This window comes from Carettochelys insculpta, chromosome 9, assembly GCF_033958435.1.
Source record: "Carettochelys insculpta isolate YL-2023 chromosome 9, ASM3395843v1, whole genome shotgun sequence".
Taxonomy (NCBI): Eukaryota; Metazoa; Chordata; order Testudines; family Carettochelyidae; genus Carettochelys; species Carettochelys insculpta.
This window is the reverse complement of record NC_134145.1, coordinates 6418658-6430709: the sequence shown is the minus strand read 5'-3', so window position 1 is coordinate 6430709 and position 12052 is coordinate 6418658.

The following is a 12052-nucleotide window of genomic DNA, read 5'->3' as shown; positions in this document are numbered from 1 at the left end:
TCGACGTTAGGCGGCGAGACGTCGAAGTCGCGAACCTCATGAGGGGATAGGAATAGCGCCCTACTTCGACGTTCAACGTCGAAGTAGGGACCGTGTAGACGATCCGCGTCCCGCAACGTCGAAATTGCTGGGTCCTCCATGGCGGCCATCAGCTGGGGGGTTGAGAGATGCTCTCTCTCCAGCCCCTGCGGGGCTCTATGGTCACCGTGGGCAGCAGCCCTTAGCCCAGGGCTTCTGGCTGCTTCTGCGGCAGCTGGGGATCTATGCTGCAGGCACAGGGTCCGCAACCAGTTGTCAGCTCTGTGTATCTTGTGTTGTTTAGTGCAACTGTGTCTGGGAGGGGCCCTTTAAGGGACCGGCTTGCTGTTGAGTCCGCCCTGTGACCCTGTCTGCAGCTGTGCCTGGCATCCCTATTTCGATGTGTGCTACTTTGACGTGTAGACGTTCCCTCTCTGCGCCTATTTAGATGTTGGGCTGAGCAACGTCGAAGTTGAACATCGACGTTGCCGGCCCTGGAGGACGTGTAGACGTTATTCATCGAAATAGACTATTTCGATGTTGGCTGCACATGTAGACATAGCCCTTGTTGTTTTTGCAGCTACAGACTAACACAGCTACTCCCCTGACAGCTAGAATTGCGTATCTGTGGCCGACTTGCTTTGCCTAGTGCAGACGTAGCCTCAGAGACTTTAATTCATATGAGGTTCAAGCTAAAGAGAGTATTTTGAGATAAAAGATCCTTCCAACAGGCTGGTTTAGTAGAAGTCGATACCTTATGGAGAATGTATAATACTATACGTACTTCATTGGATTCCTCCTCGCCTTCCTCTGCATCTACTCTTCTCTGTCTTTGAGTTTGTTTCAGACACTCTCTACTTAATACCATCTCAAGGCCAGTGTCTCCTCTGGAAGTCAATCTATTGTCCTCATTTATCTTCTATGCTCACCATCACCATGCTGAAAGTGCCGTATTTCGCTCACACTCAGTTTGTCTACAGGGAGACCTTTTGAAAAGGGACCTGCAAACGTCAAAATCCCCTGATATCAGCTGATAGGAATAAAGGGATTTTGACATATGCGGGGGTCGTTTTGAAAAGGATCCACCGCAGACGAGCCACGCGCGAGGAAAACACAGCACTTTCGAACTGCTGCAGCCGGCAGCATGCTAATGAGGTGCTGAATATTTATTTCAGTGCCTCATTAGTATTCTCTGATTTGTCTATTAACATGGCCCTTTCAAAGTTTTCTCCTAGTGTAGACGTAGCCCAGGAGACAGAAGAATGTCTTGGGTTGAATTCTAAGTTGATGTACGTTGGTGGAGCTCCACGAAATTACACCAGCTGAGGATCTGGTCCCTTTACTAAAAGAGTTGTCGTGTGATTGTGGGAAGGAAACTGTATCTCAGTCCACTGTCTCCTAATTATTCAGCACCAGACCCAGTTATGTTCCCAGCTGTGGAGCTGAAAGCACAGCCATGGGGATGATTCCTACCAGAATCGCTTTGGTGGAATCTGCTAGCAGTGAGACATAACGCTTCAGCACATCATAATGAAACCCTGGGGTCAGCAGCCTCCTATGCTGAAACCACTTTGGCCCATTTAAGAATGTTAATCCTCAGCCTGCAGGAATGAAAAAGCAAAGAGCCAATCAGATCATTTCACAATGCTATGAATTATTGTTAGCGTTTTTATAGCACCCATTCTATTGCTGGTGCTTTGAAAGGAGGGAACCTTTAAAACCAGATGACTTAATTCTGTACCCAAGCAAGTTCTCGGTGGGTCACAGTTGGAAGGATGGCACCATGAGGATACAGGTGGCAGGTTGGAAGAAATTTTGGTGGTGCCCAGAATGGGTCCAAGTATTTCCCTTGCTCCATCTAAGGTTCTGGGAGGGAGTTTGGGTGCTGGGTGGAGTCTCTGTGCAGGGGAAGGGAATGGGGGTGCAGGAAGGGTGAGGAGTTTGGGTTCAGCATCTGGCCTAAGGCAGGGAATTGGGGTGCATGGAGGGATGCAGGACACAGGCTCTGGGAGGGAGTATGGGAGCAGGAGGGAGTTTGGGTTGTTGGAAGGTTTTGGGGTGCAGGTTCTGAAATGGAGTTTGGGTGACAGGTGAAGGCTCTGGGTTGGGGTAGGAGATTGGGGTACAGGAGGGGTAAATATGCAGGCAGGGTGCAGTCTCTGGAAAGAAGTTTAGGTACAAGAGTGAGTTTGGGTCTGGCAGCTGCTTGGGGTGCAGGCTCTGAGGTGGAGTTTGGGTGCTGGGTGCAGTCTCTGGGCTTGGGGTGCAGGAGAAGTGAGGGCTCTGGGATGGAGTTTGGCTGCAGGGTGTGGGGTCAGGTCTGGCCTGCGGGTAGAGTAATGAGGTGAAGGAGGTGTCCAGGGTGCAGGATCTGGGACGGAGTTTGGCCTCAGGGTTTGGTGCAATAGACATCATCAGCTTGGAGACATAATGCTAATCTCTGTCATTAGCTTGGTGCACAATGTGTGGGTCTACTCAATACAAGCACTAGTACGGAACGCACTGTGTGTGTGCCTGGTGGACTCCACACACAGTTTGCTCAGCTTATAGAATAAGAAGAGGCCCGTCCTGTAAACTCAACTGGGTTTTGGAGAAGCAACCTGTTTTTTTCTCTCCTTCTCAGGCTCCTCAGTGACACCTGCTAACCCCATTAGACTTCATAAGATTGCATCACGGGCATAGTCTGAAGACCAGGAAATGAAACATGTGTAATTGAGGGTATCATGTAGCCTGAACATTATTTACAGTGGATTTGTTATGGGTAAAGATGTTTACTAGCCTCTGAAATCTCAGATACTAATCATAGTGCAGCAGAATTCTGGATTAAATAAAGACATGGTCTACCTAATACAGACCCTGCTCATATCTAATAATTTTCCATACCAGAAAAGTCATAGCAAGGAATAAAGTTAATCAATGTACAAGAGAAGTGGGCCCACCATAAAGTGATGAGGCAAAGAAGCAAGGATGAAAGCTAACCCACAATTCATTCATAAAACTATTCAAAAGACCGGACAAAGAATGATTGTACATACCAATCCAGGGATTAAGGAATTTAAAGAATTTGGTAGCCTTGGTATCTGTAAATTTAACAAAGAAAATTAATAGCATGTTTGGGGTTGACACATCAGGAAAATAAAGACAAGAGGGACAGCCCTGTTAGTCTGTATTCTACCAAAACAAAAAAGCAGTTATGTAGCAGTTTAAAAACTAGCAAAATAATTTATTAGGTGATGAGCTTTCGTGGGACAGACCCACTTCTGGGAAGATGACATTAGAGATATGGCTGAGGAACAGGAAGGCCATGGAAGCTTTTACAGTTGAAGAAGGACATTTTGTATTAGAACAAGGAAGTGAGTGGAGATCCTATTGCCAGATCAAAGCCTTGGGTCTGATCTTCAAAGGAAGTAATGTGGGAGGTCTAAGCTATATCAATGATCAGATTCATAGAGACAGCCATGTTAGCCTGTATCTTCGAGAACAACAAAAATCCAACAAGAAGTCGCGTGGTACCTTATAGTCTAACAGATATTTTGGAGCATAAGCTTTCATCTGATGATGTGGGTCTTTGCCATGAAAGCTTATGCTCCAAAATAGCTGTTGGTCTATAATGTGCCACAGGACTTCTTGTTGTTCTCAGTGATCAGATTGACATCAATGATCCACCAAGACTCGTGTAGTCTTCTGGCGTTTGGCAGTTGGTGAAGCAACTGTGAGAGATTAGGCTCATCCAGACTGTGACCACAGTTAGGTCGTGCAGCAAGAACCTCCTCTATGAAAAAGTTTTTCGTAGTAAGTGGAATCATATTGAAATATACCTTGAGATAGAAATCTCTTTCAGACTGGGACTGTCACAATCCTTAGGTATTACAGCAACAGTAATAATAATGATTAGAACGTCCTGCAGCAGAAGGGGAGAACAATGGAAAACAGGGGAATGCCAACTAGATGACTTTCTGTTCTGTTTATCCTGATACTAGGAGCCCTGAGCTAGACACAATTCTGAGGGTGTAGGTATCTGGTTCCCATTTCCCACCAGGGGTTAATATTTAACAATGCCCCAGTGTAACAGTGAACAGCCAGACATATGAGAATGGTGCAAAGGTGAGAGCTTCAATAGTCAACAGAAAACAGGTGCAGGAAGGAGCATCTGAGCGGCTCTCTGTGGAAAAAACACTTAAGGGGGCAAAAGTGTCAATCATTCTGCAATTAGACCCAAGGGCCTTACCTTCATGGCCCAAAACAGCTTTGACATACTCAGGGTGGTAGACTACTAATATGGCCATGAAACCTCCAAACCATTTGGGGAAGGAATAGGGGTACTTTTGTGCCGAAGACAATATGTTCTCTAATTCTCCAGCTTTGAAAATTCTGCAATGATAGGGGAAAAAGAGAGAGCTTAGGGAGAAAGGAGTGAAATCCATGCTACGTAGAAAGTCTGCACAAGGTCATCTGGGCCTTCTCTGCGGGAGAAGTGGAGCAGATGGAGTGGATCACCGCACTGGGGCCATACATATAGGTCTAATAGTCAAATTTCGTCACTCTGCCTTGGAAAGGGTGTTGATCCTTGTCTCCTTGGTTAATCACAATAGCAAAGCTTAACACTTCCCTTGCACTGGGAAAAATGATGCAGCTGACTGGCAAATGTTGGGTTTTTTAGAGAAATTTAACAAAAAATAAATTGGCAACATTTCTCTCTGCAATTTTTAAATGTAAAAACTGAAGCCACAACCTGAAATGTTATGGGTGTTTGGGAACTGTATCCTGTTACAATTTTTAGGTTTACTTTTTTTCACTAAAAAAAAGAAACAAGTAAGTTTCTGGTTTGGCATCAGAAAAGGAAACCTGCCAAAAATGAAATTGTCCTCTGCAAGATTTTTGCTTCGGTTATCAAACCATTTTTGGCCAGAATTGCATGTTTATGAAGAAAAAATTCACATCCTCAGACCACACAGGTTCAGGAGGCAAACAAGAAATCAACCAGTATGACTGGTTAATAATTAAATCACACAGTGTTTTCATGCCAGGTGCTGCAAAGACCTGCAGGAGACACATCAAAGAGCCTGTTGAAGCTCACAAGCCACTGTCATTTTGAACTTTTATTTGATGAGGATCTGTTTGCACTTTGATGATGGGAACTTTGTTATTGGGTGCAAAACTGCATAAATCCTCCAATGTCTGGGCCTCTTAAATCGCTGCCAGAGTATCATGCAGCATGCGCCAGGCTGACATGAAAGGCTGGTTGGGGGAAGCTAATGCCCCCCCCTCACTTCTGCCTGAGGTCCTGCCCCTTGTGGGGGCTCAGAGGCAGCCTCCCCCCATTGGCCAGTGACCTGGCAATTTTATCAGCAGCCCTGTGGGCACCCATAGCCCCTGACCTCACCCCGAGTTTTCACACTTGCTAGGTGGTCACTCACGCTGCCTGGATCCTTTCCTGATTTACAGTTTTCACCCCCCACTCCACCTCCACTGTTTTTCTTCCCTCTGCCTGTGGTCTGCTGACACTAATACACACGGTGTACATAGGTGTGTAACCCCCACTTCCCCATATTTCCGTACCTGATAGTTGTGGCCGTACAGCCAGTGGAGAGGGGGACCTGGGAAACTTTCAAGGGCTTTGAGGAACTGTTGTCTCTTGCGATAAAGCTGAGTCACTTTCGGCAGCAGGTAGATAAGGCAGAACCCAGCAGCCAGGTAGAAAAGCTGAGAGGAAGGGCTGGCCTCTTTCTCCTGCACAAAAGCCATGGTCCTGCTGTTTGTGGGGCAGTGACAGGCTCTGAATCTCTCCCTGTGCTCACATTCCTTTTATGGCTGGTTAGCCAAAGATAAAAGCAATCCAACCCCTCCCTTGCACGCCTCCTGGCTTGTGCGGAGTACCGCATGGTGCATAACCTATGGGGAGTGCACAGCAGGGAGGAAGTTTCTGAAGGTCTCACCAGCAATTGTTCAGACATGGGTTGGCAGAAGACTCAGTTTCCATAGGGACTCATTTTCCTTTCCTCCTACATCAGGTGTCTAACAACATCCTAAGGAAACCTCCCATTTAGGAGATTAGGCACAAAGAACATTAAGGAAGACTAAGAAGAAACTTCCCTTGTAAGTGGGTTATCCCAGTCTATAGGATTTCTTACACCTTTCCTCTGAGGTATCTGGCCAAGATATTCAGCAAGGAGAATTAAATGGACCTCTGGCCTGATGCAGTCCGTATTTCAACCAGTCCTACGTTGCTTGGTACAAGGTGCACAACCACCCACAGAGCCACCACATTGTGGGAGGTCAGCAGGTTTCCTTACCATTCAAAACAAGGTCTTGCTCTTTATCTGGATAAATAACCCAGATAAATTGGAGGACTGGGCCAAAAGAAATCTGATGCGGTTCAACGAGGAGAAGTGTACAGTCCTGCACTTGGGATGGAAGAATCCCCAGCATTATTAGAGGCTGGGTGCCGAAAGGCTAAGCAACAATACAGTGGAAAGGGACCTAGGGGTTCTGATGGATCAGAGGCTGGATATGAGTAAACAGTGTTCCCTTGTAGCCAAGAAGGCGAAGGGCATATGGGGGTGCATTAGGAGCATTTTGAGCAGATCTAGAGAAGTTGTTGTTCCCCTCTATTCAACACTGGTGAGGCCACATCTGAAGTATTGCATCCAGTTTTGGGCCCCCCAGTATAGAAAGGAAGTAGATGTGCTGGAGCAGGTTCAGTAGAGGGCAACAAAAATGATTGAGGGGCTGGAGCACATGACCTATGAGGAGAGGTTGAGGGATTTTGGCTTATTTAGTTTGCAGAAAAGAAGAGTGAAGGGCAATTTGACAGCGGCCTTCAACTTCCTGAAAGGGGAGTTAAAGAGGATGGAAAGAAACTGTTCACTGCTATGACAGACAGCAGAACAAGGAGCAATGGCCTGAAGTTGCAGAAGGAGAAGAGTAGGTTGGATATTAGGAAGAACTACTTCACCAGGAGGGTGGTGAAGCATGGGAATGCGTTGCCTAGAGAGGTGGTGGAATCCCCATCCCTAGAGGTTTTTAAGTCCCAGCTTGACAAAGTCCTGCCTGGGATGATTTAGTTGAGGTTGATTCTGCTTGAGGCAGGGGGCTTGACTTGATGACCTCCTGAGGTCCCTTCCAGCCCTAGGATTCTATGATCTCCCCACCGCAAGGATTCCCCACCCCCTCCTTCAGCACAGGATTTGGATTTAGCCCTTTGAGCAGCCAGGTCTATTTCAGGAGGCTTAGGGTTAGTGGTCCCCTGGGGGCAGGGAGGAATGCCTGTGGGGGGATGGCTGGGACCACTGGTGGCAGGGTGTGAACACCACTGATCTCTGACTTGCTCGCACTCCAGACCGAGCACCAGCTGCAACCTCAGCTTTGGCCCTGCTTCTGCGGCCCTACTCCTAGCCAGCCTCCCTGGGCCCTGCTTCTGTGGCCCCGCTCTCAGCCACAGCCACAGCCACAGCCACAGTCCCAGCTCCCTATCACAGCCTCAGGTCCCAACTTTGGCTCCTGATTGTGGCTTCTAGTGGGGTGGGGACTGGGAGAAATGGACCAGGTAAGAGGGAGGTATGACCAAAACAACTGGGGGACCATGGCCTTAGGTGAATATCCCTGCCACTCTAATGCCCTCTGGGAGCGGATAAGAGAGCCCAGGCCTGTGCTACCTACTGGGCTTTGGACCAGGGCCCAGGGTCAGAGAGTTACACTTGACCCTTTGAGGTATGAAGCTGCCGCCCCCTTAGGCCAGTTCTTACCCTTTTAGGCTTCATGAAGTGAGTCACTTCAGTCAGTTCTCTGACCTGTAGGTGCTGTTGCTTCTCTCTCTGTGGTAGGTTTCCATTGGCTCCTGAAGTCAGGACTCAGGCATGGAGCTTCAGGGCTGCACTTCCCCCCTCAGAGCATCAGCCTGTCCCCTTCCTCTGTTAATACTTTATGTGACCGCCTCTCCCACTAGCCAACATAAGAGCGGCATGGCTTTTGTTGCAGGAGAACTGGCCAGGTGGAGGGCTGGAGATGCCTTACTCAGTGAAACCAGGATTGTTATTGAAAGCCACCTGTCAGAGATGTGTGGCGGTCACACATTCTTCTGGGAAGACTGCCCATCTTCAGAGCAGGATAATAGGGTGTTGGATTTCCCCGTAGGAACTCCCTTGTTTGCAAGCTTACAAGTCTACTTAAAGGCATACATGGTCATTCTATAGTCCTGCAATGGCCATTAAAACATAGGCAGTATGTTATCATCATTAACATCTGTGCTCCCGTCAGGACAAATGCAGATGAGAAAGAAAGGTTCTAAGGTAACTTAAATGAACTCATTGTCCGTGTCTACACTTGCATTCCTCTTTTGAAAGAGGCATACAAATGAGGGAAACCAAAAATGCAAATAGCATGCAGATTTACGTATCTGGCACCTCATTTGCATATTCTCCTTTTGAAAGGAAAAAGCAGTGTAGATGCAGCTCTTTCAAAAGTAAATCCCATTTTCTAGAGAACCATTCTTCCTATTTTGTTTCGCAAGAGAGGTTCTTTCAAAGTGGGGTTTACTTTCGAAAATGCTGGCTCTACACTGCTTTTTTCTTTTGAAAGAAGCTCTTTCAAAAGGACAATATGCAAATGAGGTGCCTGATATGCAAATCTGCACCTCATCTGCATTTTCAATTTCCCTCATTTGCATGCCTCTTTTGAAAGACAAATGCAAGTATAGACATGGCCATTATGTCTACATCTGTGCCAGACAATGAAACAATTGCTTCTAAACTTTAATCATGCTCTTGTTAGCAACAAAATCTGTATTTTAAGGTTCCCCTTGTAGTTTCCAAGGGTTCAATAAAGGACTGACAGACATAGTAAGCAGGTAACTGAGAGGAGTACATGTTGGTATAGGGGGTTATGGCCACATTGGGGAAAAAGTCAGAATAGATGGCTGTAAACAACCTGTTGACTGCTTAGGCTCCTCTAAAGCAACTGACAAGCCATTTATTAAACCATCAGTTCTGTCAAATCATTGACCATTTACAAAAAAAAGGTGAGCACAATTCTCCATACTTAGACCACACACTTCTCATTCATTTATCTATTCATTCATCTGTCCAGATTTATTCCCATCACTGTCCTATCAGAGCACTGGGAAATAAGCAAATTAGTTATGTTAAAAATCACTCAACAGGCTGGGTTTTCTCTGCTTGTGTCTTCTCTGACTGGTACTTTCCTTTAGGGATATTAGGGATATCCCTTAGAGATATTGTAGAAAGCTACAAAAAAGATATGCAATTACTCTATCAGGGCTTATCTTCAATGCAGAGTTACCCTGACTCATATCCTGCACTGAAAAAACAACAGCAGAATTTGAGCATGGTGGCACTTTCAGCTGTGCAGGCTTGCCCACTAAGAAAGAGGCAACAGCTCTAGGGAGTAAGAATTTGTTATTTTCCAGGTATACGCAATAAGTCAACATTTCCGGACTGTGGGCATGACAGATGGAAATGTGCATTGAGGATGGCATTTTCAGACTTCTGTGACTAGTTCTCTTGCATTTCCACTGACAAACTTAAATAAATACATAAATAAATAAGTACAGGCCTTGTAACGCAAGAGCCAGAACCAGCTCAGCTCTCCTAAATTACATTAATTTCGTTAGACTCCAGCACATACTAATTGCTTTTCAGATTGAAAGCAGGTGAGCAAAATGCTCTCAATATACTCTGATTTTATTCTTTATCAGCCTCTTCTTAAAACAAAGGCCTTTTCTTTGAATAAACGCTTTTGACTTCTCACTCTAGTAACTATTTCTGAGACCTCTGCTTTACAGACATTTGCATTCAGTGGTTAATTACGATATGGAATGAAAATATGATTGCTTGGATTTAAGAACACACTGGGTTCTTGGCTCTCCCTGTAGGGCTCTCTTCTTTTCAGGTGTAGCCGCTGGACTCTGAATGAGCTGCTGGCGGATGGCCTTTGATGCTCCACTGAGCATTTGCTTTATGGTGCCCCTTGGGCTTACCTATAGGTACCTCACTCACATATGCTCAGTCTGAACTGTTACCAAAGAAGTCTGAAGGTCAGTTCTGCCCTGTGGAGCAGGCTGCGGCCCATATGAGGCAGTTCTGACCAGCCAGAGGCTCAATTCACTCACCTTTTTGCCCCACTTACTGCATACACTCAGACTTTCCCAATCTTCTATGTGCTGGCTGGTGTCCTCCACCTCAGAGCTGTGATTCTGCTCAGCCAGCCCCCACCCCATGGTCCTTTACCAGGCACCTTCCCCCCCGCCCATGTAGAAACCCTAAGTTCTCACTGAATGTGCTCAGGGCCTGTGGCATCCATCTCAGAGTGGAGCGATTTTTACTGAATCAGAACAGAGATCAGAGCTACAAAGTAGAAACGGGAGAATTTTCTCCGGTCAGAACACTGGAAAGCAAGAGGTTAAAAACAGCCAGTCAGAGAGAGGCGGCTGCATGGGGCACCCAATCGGGGCCTGCAGGCTCCCATGTAAGAAGAGCCACAGGGAGGTGGTTGAAGCACTTGCTCCAGGGAGCTCAAAGAGGGATCACTGTGTTCCTAGCATGTTGCAGCAAGGTAGCACCTTGGACAGAGCAATGGCTGCCAGCAGCCCCAGAGCAAGAGGGAAGCACTGGCTGGAGGTCTGAGAAGGAGGTGCTGGTGGCCTGGGGAACTGTAGCAGTCTTGTCAGCCAAGTTAAGAAGTGGCACCAGGAAGCTGCTATCTGCAGGGTCCCTGGGCTGAGACCTGCTGTAGTGGGGGTCCTGGGGTTCCCCCCTTGCCATTAGGGAAGTGCCTGGACTATGTGAAAAGGAGATACTTCCTACCCCCCAGAAGAGGGAAAACGTGGATGATAGTACAAATGAGGGGCTGTGTCATGAAGAGGACACTGCAGTTCCTGGACTCAGGTGAGTCTGCAGGCAGGGAAGGTGTCAGGAGAACCACCACCAGGAGAGGACATACTGTTTGAGGGAGGTAATCCCTAAGACAGACAGGAAGGGGAGCTTTTCTGGCAGGTAAACCTCATCACACTACCCATAGTTGCTCGCAACATCACATGACAGATGCTTCATGAGGGCAGGTGGCTGTCTACCAGTGTCAATCACCTCAGGTCCCCCGCCTTAGCCCACAGCCCCCTCCTTAGCCCCAGGCCCCTCATCCTTGGCTTCATCCCAGATCCCAGACTCCCAGCTGGAGTCCTCCTCACCTCTTGCATCGCTCACTCATACATCTTGAGATCCTAATTTCTGGCCCTAGCCAGAGCCCTCCCACACCCCAGCCCCCTGAGCCAGCGTAGTGTGAGAATGAGTGAGGGAGCGGAGAGAGCTACAGAGAGAGAGGAATGAAATAAGGGGGGGAGGGACCTCAGAATAGCGGTGGGGGGTGTTTGATTTTTCCGGGAGTAGAACCTTGGCAACGGTGTGTATATGACAGTTTGGAGAACTAGGGCCATAGTGCTACATTTTTCAATGGTGAGTTGATAAACCATTATTTTCCCCCTGGGTAACAAAAAGGGCAGGAGAATGGCACCATCGGTACCTGTGGTTAGGGTTGACCATAACTGTGACAACTGGCTGGCAAGGTTGTGTGCTGGAGCCCAGACAAGATGAGAGGGGCTGTTGCCTTATGTTGGCAATGCCATCTCTGGTGACAAGGTCTGTGCTTAGGTGCTGGGTCACTGGTCTTTGCAGACAGTGGCACACCCAGATGTGTTATGGAGGCAGGTCAGCTGAGGGGCTCCGCTACCCACTTACCAAAGAAGTAGTCAGTTCAGTTGGGCAAAGTGATAGAGCTCCTGGAGAAGATCAGGCACCTGGTCTGCTCACACCTCGCTGTCTCCCTCTTCTCTTCCTGCCCCCGCTCCAAGCACCTCTTCCAGCCAAACCCTGAACCCAAATGTCACAAAGGGCATTTGAAAAAAAGCACTTCTAACCTTCTTCCTAAAGAAAATGGAGCACGCTGTCCACTGCATGCCAGATTATGAAGATGGACATGCAGAAGACACCTAATTAAGCACTAAATCTGGGGATACAGAAGTCAG